Source organism: Castanea sativa, chromosome 7 (assembly GCF_040712315.1).
Source record: "Castanea sativa cultivar Marrone di Chiusa Pesio chromosome 7, ASM4071231v1".
Classification (NCBI taxonomy): domain Eukaryota; kingdom Viridiplantae; phylum Streptophyta; class Magnoliopsida; order Fagales; family Fagaceae; genus Castanea; species Castanea sativa.
The window spans coordinates 22398436-22407968 of record NC_134019.1 but is presented as its reverse complement, the minus strand read 5'-3'; positions in this window follow the sequence as shown (position 1 = coordinate 22407968).

The following is a 9533-nucleotide window of genomic DNA, read 5'->3' as shown; positions in this document are numbered from 1 at the left end:
GATGCACAGTGCCAAATCACTGTAGCGGCATTGCCACTTTTATATATAAGAAAAAGTATTTCTTGATGTAAAAATTATGTCAAAATACTTTAATCCTATAATTTTTTTTTAAATTTAACTTTCGTCTCTAAAATTGAGAAATTTACAATTTGGTTGTTTTTTTTATTTAATAAAAAATGTATCTCTTGGTGTGAAATTAGGTCAAAATAGTTTTAGTCTTAGAATTTGCCTCAAATTTACTTTTCATCTCTAAAATAGAAAATTTTAAGATTTTGACAGTAAAATATATATTTCTATTAACTATATAAAAAGAGCCCATGGCTCTAACTATAGTGCTTTTGGTTTATTCAAACTTTTGTCTATTGTAACAAGTCAAAATTGAGTTTGGGTGAGAAAGAAAAAATTTTAATATTAAAAAATGTTATGTCCACAAAACTTTCACAATAAATTTTAAGTTGCAAGTTATTATTGCTAATATTAATGAGGAAAAAATAATTTCAATAGTGGGTTCAAATTAGAATCATTAATAACTTAATATCAAAAATTTGTTATAAAAGTATTGTAAAAATGTAAAATTGATAACTTAACTACGAAATGCACCTTTAATAATCATCCCAGCAGATTAATCTACTTCTACAGTAAAAATTTTGGTTTAGTCAATTGGTGAGCAAAACTCACCATTTTGTATTTTGTCTTTTTTTTACCTGTCACTCCATTTCGGTTTGTGCTCTTTTTTTCTTTAAAATATTTATATGAGTTGGCATGGTATTATTATAGTGATTACAAATTTCAAAATATTTTCATAATTATTAAGGTGTCAATTTCTTATAATCAAAATAAAATAATAAAATATGAAACTGTGACCAATTACAACTGAAAATAAATGTTTTGTGAAAATGTTATAACACTTGTTGCTATCACAATATTTTTACAATTATTGAGATCTTAGTTTTTATAGATCAAATAAAAAAATGCTCTAAGTCCACAACATTTTCACATTAAATTCACAACAAATCATAAGTAGTAAGCTACTATTGATGAATATAAAAGTAATATTAGTTGTGAGTCCATTTTAAAGCCAATAATAACTTGCCATCTAGAATCTGTTATGAAAATATTATGGAAATAGCTAGCATTTATATAAAATAAATAATACAATATCAAATTGAAACTTACCATGACTAAAAATAAAAATATTGTGACATTTTGCTGTGTTCCTAGACTTCTTTTGTGGTTTGATCATAATTTTCTTCTGTTGGTTTTTTGTTTGTTGTTGTTTTTTTTAATGCATAATTTAAAGTGGTTGTCCCAATTAAAAACCAATAACAATTTGTTATCTAGAATTTGTTATGAAAAATGTTGTGAATGTAGCATTATTCTAATATAAAATAATAAATGAAATATTAACGAATGTTCTAAGAGCATTGGTTTAGGAACTATTTTTAGAAATATTATTATGGAAAAATGATAAAACAATTAATTTTATTAACAATTTTTATATTTCCCATAAAAGTGGTATCAAAACTTTCCTAATATGGTTTATTAACAATTGTCCTAATGGTATCTATTAACATGACCTAATAATAAAAATATCATAACAAGGCCCACCATAGCTAAAATAAAGGTATTGTGAAAATATAGTGACATTTATTGTGTTCCTTACTCTTTTTTGTTTTTTTGTCAATTTATTAGGTCAAAATTCATAATTTTACGGACAATTTTCTTAGGCTGACATTTTTTTAGCACATTGTTTAAAGTAAAAAACACAAAGTTTTACCAACAACAAAAAAAAAAAATGGAAAAAGTATTTTCCCCCTTTATGTTTGGGATAGTTTCATTTCCCCTCCTAAATTTTAAAGTTGAATAATTTCCTCCTTTATATTTTGTAAACAAGCATATAGTCCTTGCTGTTACTCTCTTAGTTAAACCCTAACAAAATCTTATAATTCCTAGAATATTTTATTGTGCAATATCTAAAATGTCTCACTAAATTTTATTGTCCCAAAAATTTTCTTTGGATATTTTGATTTTTATGTGCTAGTCATACTTAGAAAGTAAAAATAGTAATGTATTGTATTCTAATTGCTACCTAAAGAACACTAATTTATTAGAGATTTAAATCTATTAGATTTATAATTTTATCTAATAGAAACTTCAATGATATATGTTTGTTGTTATCTTGTTCTTTTTTCATTTTTTTTTCTCAAAAAGGTGTTCATTAAAAATTAAGTAAGCTAAACATCGTAATTAGGCTCATAAAATAAGATGATAAAGAAGGAAGTATGAATAACAAAATATGCATTACAAATGGTTGTAGGTATTTAATTTGATGAAGAGTTTCAATTATAGCATATATCATCATTTATTGCAAAAATTTAAATATTGTAACAATGTTTTATCAAAACTCAGTTGTTTATTATTAGAAAATGACGACATTCATTATTATTCTTAGTAGAATTTTTTCTTGAGTAGATAATGTCTTTAGTAAATAGGTTCTAAGAAATTATCATAGTAAATAAATAGTCATATGTTCAGTGGGGGCTTTAGGAATTTTTTTTTAGGGTAGTCACTAAAAAATTTAAATTATACAAAATTTAATAAAGCGATAAACTGAATATTTGTTACAAGTGAGTCGAGTCGCTAAAGAGAGCAAAATTGTTGCGATTGCAAAGCCAAAAAAAATAAAATTGTCGTCACCATCAAGGAGAAATGACAATTACAATATTTTTCTTGGTACCATTTTTAGGGAAAAATGAAATTATAAATTATTTTTATTGAATGGGTTGAACGAGCTATAAATTTGAATATTTAGTGATTTTTATCTTTTTGTTTTATAATATGTTTTTTGTTGAATAATTCGATCACTTAATGTAGTTTGGTCTTGTCTTTTTTTTTTTTTTGATTTATGTTTATTTTTTTGGGGCTAATATTTATTGTTGTTATTTAAGATTTTTCTTTTTAATTTTATAAAAGGGATTAAGGATTTTTTTGGGGGGCCAAAATTAATTTTGGAGTAATGTTAAATCCACAACATTTTTATAATAAATCTTATGCAAAAAGTTGTTATTAGTGAGTAAAAAAATAATATTATTATTGGACCTAAATTAGAATTAGTAACAGCTTTGTAAGCGCACAATTGCACCTGGACCTAAAGACAACTACGGGCTCAGGCCCAATGAGCCTTAAACAATAAAATTTGTAGAGTGTGGGCTTGAAACCTAGGTTAGAAGTACTGAGAACTTAATAACAGGCTAAGAGTTACAAAACACATGTAAATAACAAAAGATAATTGTAAATAGGCCTCCTCGGACGTAAGCCGAGGACTATTTCTGTATTATTTCTATTTCTTACTTAAAAGTTACAATTCTTAGTTTTTTTTTCTTTGTTGCAGATCCTCCCCTTTCTCTTTGGCCTTCACCCCCCTTAAATACTTCCTTCCCTGATACTTTTAGGAAAGTGACTAGAAGTTTCAGCTCTACTGTTCAGGGGTCACTTCCCCATTAATGCGGCCAAGGAGGTAGGTGCAGAGCCTTTAATGTGGAGGTGGCAGCCTTTGCTCTTGATATTTTCTTCAACACTGGTACATCTAGAAGGTTCAGGGTGTCCCCCTTTAACCATTAGTCTTTCCAGAGTTGCCTTGACCTTCATAATGAAGTTTTGAGTTCTCTTGGATTTGTCCGAGGAGAAGCTCGCCATCGGCTGTATCCTCGGATCCTGGCGTATGGGCCAATTCGTAGAGTTTAATTCTGGAGCAAGTCGGCCTTCCATGCTACAGTCCAAAGGCCCATATGCCCACTTGGGTCCTTTTACTCCCCACAATAGCCCCTCAAAACTCTATTTTTCATCATCCGAGGAGAAAAAATAGGGTTTTGATTCAACGAGGACTTACCCCACATGTTTTGTAAATAACTGCACGTGTGGAAATCATTTCGCGTTCTAGAGGATGCCACTTGGCGGTTTTATTTTCAAAAACGCGCGCATTTATTACCGTAAGTTACACCTTGTCCCCCACATTCAACGGTGAGATGAGCATCCAACGGCCCCTGTTACTCCATGAAAATTTGGGCGGGACAAATGCAATTTCGAGGCCACTTCCCGCACGTCGTGACGCTTCGGGAACCTACGCCCTCATTTATTTCCTCAGAGGCTAATCCCATCAAAACATCAATAACCACCTTTTGTTTGCAGAAGTCCGTAGAAATTCGCACAACTTGAAATTTGTAAGTTCTTGTTCCTTTTCCTTAACCCTTTCTCCTCGGATCCTGTCCTCGGCCCCCCTTCTAACTGTTCCATCTCTTAGAACTTAGTCTTTCGTTTCTTTCTGATGGGAAAGTTTAAGTGTCTAGTAGATACCACTGCTAGGATGGAGGGTTTTAGAGCTAAGTATCATATTCCCAGCGACGTAGGTCTAAAATACTGCCCGGCGGAAGCCGTAGCCGGTTCTAGGAAAACCGGAGAGGTCATCATCCTCATGGTCGCCTTCGTAGAAGGTGGGATGACCCTCCCAATGAAACCCGTCACCAAGGAGTACCTTCGCAACCACCGGTTGTGTCCCGATCAGTGCGCTCCAAACGTTTTTAGAGTTTTAGGAAGCGTCGATGCTCTAAACGAGCAAATGGGTGTGAACCTCACATGGCATGATGTCGTCTTTATGTACGAATGCCACAAACTCACTGGAGTAGGTTATTACATCAAATCCCACTCCAGCGTAGTTAGGTTGATCTCCTGTTTGCCCAAGTCTAATAAAGGCATGAAGGATGACTACCTCATCGTCTCGGGCAACTGGCACGACGGCCCCCACTGCCCAGTTGAGTGGGGAGATCCAGGTGCGACACCTTAGGATTTAACTTCCCCCTCCATAACTCCCTAAATCATCTAGGCATGTGCATTCGCATTTACTTGAGCGTCTAACTTTAATTTATCATATGTTCTACGAATCTGACCATGTTTGTTTATTTGGATGTTTTCCTTTGCAGATAAGTAAAACGTGCGCCCACGCTTAAGCCACTGCAATGTTGCAGATTTGAATAGAGTGCTACGCTCCGAGGTGTTCGTTAGCGGAGACTTACAACTTAGGGCAGCCCACTTGATTCTGGGGTACGATCCCGTCTCCTCGGACTTCCAGGAGATCGAGAACGCAATAATCGCGGGTGACCGAAGGCGTAGGAGAATTAACGTAGCCAGACCCCACTTTTTGGCCGACCACGACATCCCTGACGCCCCACACACAGTGTTGTACACGCAGCCCATAGCGGCAGTTCCCCTCGCTATGCACTCTCAAGAAATTGCTATCCTAAAGGAGTGAGTGTCTTCTTTAAACACGTTGGACGAGGAGATAGAACAATTTCAGTTCAAAGACTCCCCACGACCTCGCGAAAACCCGTTCGTTGTTCTTTCCGACGAGGAAGAAGAAGCAGCCGAAGCCTCTGGGATAGAAGGTCTAGTGATAGCGCGTCCAGACGACAGCTCCATTGAAGAAGAGATGGACGAGCTGAAGGGCCTTAGGACCGCAAGAGGCGTACAAGTGGCGAAGAAAGGGACGAGGGGGTTCTAGGTTCACTCAGCTTTACCACTACCTTCTCCTCCTCCAGCCGACCCTAAGCCTCCAGCCGAAGATCCCAAGAAGAAAAGGAAAGCGGAGGCCGAGGGGGCTGGAGGTGAAAAAAAAAAGAAGATGAAACAGCTCGTGCCAGCACAGCAGCAGAAGATGGACAAGGGCAAAGGGCGCACTCGCTCAGTTGAAAGCGGGGAGATCAGAGACGTGGCCGAGGTGCGCCGAGCACCAGCTACCTGGTCTCCTGACTTGAGATTGGACGGCGCACCCATTCCCTGTCACTCTAGCATTAGGGCAGTCTAACATGGCCACGCCCATCATCTGGCCGAGGTGTTGGGGCGTCCTCTTCTGCTGCCCAAAGACATGGAAACCTTGGAGAAGATGGGTCAGCTGTAGTTGTTCCTTTCCTTAAAAAGGGGTTTAGCACTAATAAGTTCCACCTCACACTCATACTTTATATTTATTTGTGAACACTTCACCGTATTTAACCTCCTGGCATTTTTGCAGTCCATCCAAGAAGTTTTTGCGACCGAGAAGTTCGTGGAGGATTCTCAGAAGCGCGCTGGGATGGAGCAAGAGTTGAGGTAAAAGGCAGAAAGGTTCCTAGGCCAGGCCCTAGCAGAGAACGGGAAGATCATGTCACAGCTGGCCGACTTGAAAAGAGAAAGAGATGGTGACAAGGCCAGCTTGAAGACGATGGAGGGCCAAGTGGAGGGGCAGTGTAAGCTTCTCCGCCAAAAGGATGACGAGCTTACCCAAGTCCAACAGGCACGCTCTGACTTGGAAAAGGAGCTTAGGCGGGCGAAGGAGGAGGCTCGCGCCCACAAGCACGCACTAGAGGCCGCGAAGAAGGCCAGCTATCAGGAGGGGGTAACCAGAACGCAAGAACAACTGACAGAGGCTTTTGCGGCCTTGTGCCGAGAGTACTGTCAGCAGGTCTGGGGAGAGGCCATGAATGCAGCAGGGGTTCCTCAAGCTTCCGAGCTGAGGAAGCCCGAGAACATTTGGCTTCCCCTAAACATACAAGAAATTGAAGACCCTCCTGTTGCTGCCTCTCCTGCCCTTCCTCCTGTGGTGCAAGAACTTGTTCCTGATCCTACAGAACCTGAAGGTTCCTATAAAGAGAAGGACAAGTGTGATGGCGCCGAGAAGGAGCAAGCTCAAGACACGGAGCCCCTCGTCCCTTCAACAGACAAAGGGAAGCAAGTTTTGTCCACCTTTGAACTGGAGTTGAAGAGTATCGAGGCTAGCAGCAGCTCCCTCCAAGACCCCCTGCACAAGCTTAAGGCCTAGGATAGAACCTTTTGTACTCCTCCCCCTTTTTTGTATATAATTAATGAAGAACATTTTTATTCAACTTTCGTTCATGTTGTCTTTGTTTTACCTTATTCTTTTTGTGCTTGCCATGAAAGTTTTCAATAACAAATAGTTAAAGGGAAAACAGAATAAATAAGTCTAACTCCACCATGCAAACAACTATGACTTCAAAACAGCCACATAACTTAATTTAGATATTAAATAATGTCACAGTTAGACAACTCACATGATGATTAAACCTTTGTAATCTGACATATTGCTTTCAGTAGGATGTAAGGTCCGAAGACCATTCCATACAAAAATTTGTTTAACACTTAAAAATGTGGAACTTGAGATCCAAATTAATGAATGGTGAGATACTGATTTCCATAAAACATGTGATAAGAATAAGAACAGTGACAAGATGTTAAGAACAGTGACAAGGTTTGTGGTCCGAGGACTATACTTAACCAAGTTTCTGTTTGACTCTTAAGAATAGTAACCCCAAATGTTAATTTCCCAAAGTAAGAGGTCCGAGGACCCAGCATAGCTAAGGTTCTGTTTAACAAATGATAAGATATCAATTTTCACAAGGTTTGTGGTCCGAGGACTACACTTAACCAAGTTTCTGTTTGATTCTTAAGAATAGTAGCTTCAAATGTTAATTTCCCCAAAGTAGGAGGTCCGAGGACCCGGCATAACTAAGGTTCTGTTTAACAAATGATAAGATATCAATTTCCACAAGGTTTGTGGTCCGAGGACTACACTTAACCAAGTTTCTGTTTGATTCTTAAGAATAGTAGCTTCGAATGCCAGAGGTACTTATAACTTTGAAATGTTAACTAACAAAAGCACATTTTATTAATAATAATACCTTCTAAGGTTATTTACATTCCACGGGCGTGGTATAATTCTTTGATCTAGGTCAGCTAGCTGATATGACCCTATGCCTGCTATTGAAACAATGCGATAGGGGCCTTCCTAATTAGGTCCTAGCTTACCCCAAGCTGGGTTCGTAGAATTGCCCACAACTTTTCTTAGTACAAGATCACCAGGTGCGAGCGGCCTTAGCTTCACGTGGGCATCATATCCCCGTTTTAGCTTTTCTTGATAATAAGCCATTTGGACCATAGCTGCCTCGCGTTGTTCCTCAAGTAAATCGAGGCCTTTCTCCAGGAGTCCATTGTTATTCTCCGGGCTAAAAGAACTTGTCTTTAGGGTAGGAAAACCAGATTATAGGGGTATAATCGTCTCGGCTCCATAAGTCATAGAGAATGGTGTTTCTCCCATGGACCTGGGTGGCGTAGTCCAATACATCCACTAAACATGTGGGAGTTCCTCTACCCAACTGCCTTTCGTATCGTCCAGCCTTTTCTTGAGCCCACTAACTATGACCTTGTTAACAGCCTCAACTTGCCCGTTTCCCTGAGGATAAGCTGGGGTTGAATATCTATTTATGATGCCCATATCACCACAGTATTTCCTAAAAGCCTTGCTGTCAAATTGAACGCCATTGTCTGAGATAAGTGTGTGTGGAATATCGAATCTAGTGGCGATGTTTTTCCAGACAAATTTCTTGGAGTCAACGTCTCTGATATTTGCTAAGGGCTCGGCCTCAACCCATTTAGTGAAATAGTCTGTCCCTACGAGAAGCCATCTTTTATTTCCTGCAGCTCTCGAAAATGGCCCCACTATGTCCAATTCCCATTATGCAAAAGGCCAAGGACTGGAAAAAGGGTTGAGAGCCCCTCTAGGTTGATGAATATTAAGGGCGAACCTCTAGCATTAATCACACTTTTGAGCATAATCCTGAGCCTCCCTCTGCATATTGGGCCACCAATAACCCTGAGTCAGAGCTCTATGGGCTAAGGATCTTCCCCTAGTGTGGCTTCCACAAATTCCCTCATGCAGTTCCTCCAGTAGTGCTTCCGTTGATTCAGGGTGCACACACAACAAGTACGGTCCTGAGAAGGATCGTTTGTACAGTTTCTGGTCCTCGGACAACCAGAAACGTGGCGCCTTTCGACGTATCTTATCTGCTTCAGATTTGTCCTCAGGAAGGGTATCATTCTTAAGAAAAGATATAACCGGGTCGATCCAACTAGGTCCAGGCCTTATCAGATGAATGTGAACTGTGCTAACAATGGTAAGAGTTGGCTCTAACAAATCCTCCACGAGGATAATCATGGGCAAACCCTGAGCCGAAGACGTTGCCAACGTAGCCAAAGAATCTGCATGAGTATTTCTACTCCTAGAAATGTGAGCTAAGACGAAGGAGTCAAATTCGGCTTGCTGACGCTTGACCTGGGCCAAATATTCCTGCATTCTGGGGTCTCTAGCCTCCATGGTGCCCGTGACTTGGCCGACCACTAACTGAGAATCCGAGAACGCCTGGACTACCTTTCCACCCATCCTATGCACCATCTTCATGGCCAGCAAGACTGCTTCATACTCGGCCTCATTATTGGTAGCCGAGAACGCCAATCTCAAAGATTTTTTGAAGACAATTCCCTCAGGAGACATTAGGACAAGTCCAACACCAGACCCTCTCTGATTAGCTGCCCCATCCACATACACTTTCCAAGTCGGAGGTACTGCAGCTGTGATCACACCAACTGGTTTTTCATCCATGTGTGCCTCTTTCAGGGTTTCTTCTAGCAATGGTTCGGTAAACTCTGCCACC